At 36.0% G+C, this 2,637-nt stretch overlaps 1 non-coding gene across 1 annotated transcript; it reads left to right on the plus strand.

Annotated features, from left to right (window-relative positions):
• Positions 1 to 1,094: 1,094 nt before the first annotated feature.
• Positions 1,095 to 1,201, plus strand: LOC113719594 (small nucleolar RNA R71). Its single transcript, XR_003454933.1, has one exon. It is a non-coding gene; the product is annotated as a small nucleolar RNA R71 (small nucleolar RNA).
• Positions 1,202 to 2,637: the final 1,436 nt, after the last annotated feature.

Consider the following 2,637-nt stretch of genomic DNA (forward strand, 5'->3'; position numbering starts at 1 on the left):
ATTATTTCCTTGAGAAATTTTGCGTACGAAGGAATCTACAAAATAGCATCCACAAAAGGAATGTTAATATGTAATTGTTTAAAAATGTTGACAAATTTCTCAAATTCTTTGTCATTTCTCGAAGGTTTCAATCTTTGAGGAAATAGCACCGGTGGAGGAATTGGTGTTGTATCTCCCATTTGTGGTTCATTTTCCTCCATCGTTTCTTTCCCTTTTTCTTTCTTGCTTTCCTCTCCTAACTCACTCAACTTCTTATTTTCTCTTCTTTCAAACTCTCTTCCACTTTCAACTACCGGCGGCTCACTTAATTCTTTACCACTATGGAGGGTTATAGCCTTCACATGCTCCCTTGGGTTCACCTCAGTTTTACTAGGTAAATCCCCTTGGTTACGATTATTAACCACATTAGCAATTTAGCCTAATTGGACCTCAACATTCCTGTACATATTGGTGAGTTGGTCCATTCTTCCCTCAATTCTTTCAAACCGTTGAGTAGTGGCACTAGCTAACTTTTCAATTTTATCATTTGATACATTGGCTAACTTTTCAATTGCCAATTCCCAAGCTGGTTTGGACTCATGCAGTGGTTGTTTCGGTTGAAAATCCGGTGGATTAATTGGTTTTTGTTGGTTCCCTTGATCCTTCATCCAAAATTCGGGTGATTACACCATCCTGGATTGTAAGTATTAGAGTATGGATTGTTTTGGGATGGACGGTTGTAATTGTTGAGATATTGAACCTGTTCACTGCTAGAACACATAAAATCCTCATGATCTCCGCCGCAAGTGGTACAACATGCAACAACTACTCCTTGATTAGAACTAGAACCAACTTGCCTATTAAGCATCTTAACCACATTATCCATTTTTACACTTAACATATTCAAGGTATCTATTTCGAGCATACCTGCGGTTCTCCTTGTATTACCTTGTTCGTTTGCCTATTGGTAGTTGTTAGCAGCCATTTCTTCGATCAATTGTTGAGCTTCCTCAGCTGTCTTTCCCATCAAAGCTCCTCCCGCTGCAGCATCTACATGCATCTTTGTTGGATAGGTGAAACCATTGTAAAATGTTTGGACTACTAGCCAATCGGGTAGACCATGATGAGGACATCTTTGTTGCAATTCCCGATAGCGCTCCCAAGCTTCATACAATGTCTCTCCTTCCTGTTGACAGAAACTAGTTATATCCATTCTCAATTTAGCAGTTTTTCCAGGTGAAAAGAATTTATTGAGTAAAGCCTTAGCTAATTCATCCCAAATAGTGAAAGTATTTGGAAGATGAGATTGTAGCCAAACCTTAGCCTTGTCCCTTAGTGAAAATGGAAACAATCGAAGTTTAATTGCATCTTCACTAACACCATTAAACTTAATTGTATCACAGATTTCAAGAAATGTTGACAAGTGAGAATTTGGATCTTCGGTAGCATTACCTCCATATTGAGATTGTTGTACCATTTGAATCAGTGATGGTTTAATTTCAAAATTATTAGCATTTACCGTTGGCCTTACAATGCTAGTTTGAGAACCTTGTGCTCCCGGTAAAGCAAAATCTCGTAGAATTCGCCTATTTGATTCATTTTCCGCCATTTCTTCCTCAATTGGTAATCCTATCAAGATATCTTCTATTGGCTGCCAAACCTCTTGTTCCTCTTGATGCAGTGTATTCCTCCTTTGTCTTCGTAATGTTCTTTCAATTTCAGGATCGAAATGTGCAACTTCTCGATTTGATCGGTGCATACACTACAAATAAAGACAAGAGAAATTTTTGCAGATTTAATTCAACAACTTGAATAAAATCAATGAAAATATCTAAATTAATAGAGATGATTAGGCCCTAATATTGCCGCTCCCCGGCAACGGCGCCAAAAACTTGACGGGTCTTTTTTATATCAATGCAAGTTTAATTTCGATTTTACACCCGTTGGACTGCAAGTATACAGGTCGCAATTGTAGTACAAGGTGTGTATCAGGTCAATCCCACGAGGAGCAATTTAAACAATTACTAAGCCCTTCTTTTCTCTATTATTTAGACTTACAATTAATTTGAGCAGAGAAAATATATTGCTGTAGTCTACAAATCTAATATACAAATCTAGTTTAACAAATGCTAAATGCAAATGGAGAAATTTCACTCAAGGAAGAATCTAGGGATGTAAATTCCACTTATGGCATAAACAATACAAATGAATGGATTTACTTCTTGTTATTATTCTTGTTTAACCAGAGATTCATTTCCAAAATTACCAAGCCTCATTTTCATGATGAAATGGCCCTGAGCAATATAGTTTCCCTATTTTCATGGTAAAATACTACTACTACTCTGTTTTATTTCATGAAATGCTAAGTAATCCACTTAAGTGTATCTCTATTTTCATGAACATACAACTTAAGCTCTACTCATGTGTTTCCATTGTTACTACCAATTCTCATTGAATAATAACAGCTATAAACATGTTATTGGTGATCAATCAATAACAAGTAATCACAGCTACACAAGTAAACAAGTCAATACAAGATATAACAAGTGTAAATCACATTCAATTCATATTATTTAGCCATAAGTTTCATCTACACCCTAGATAAAGAAAATTAGCTACTCATGAATGATTTAACAATCAAACTCACAAGTTTATTGA

Source organism: Coffea arabica, chromosome 1e (assembly GCF_036785885.1).
Source record: "Coffea arabica cultivar ET-39 chromosome 1e, Coffea Arabica ET-39 HiFi, whole genome shotgun sequence".
In the NCBI taxonomy this organism is placed as follows: Eukaryota; Viridiplantae; Streptophyta; class Magnoliopsida; order Gentianales; family Rubiaceae; genus Coffea; species Coffea arabica.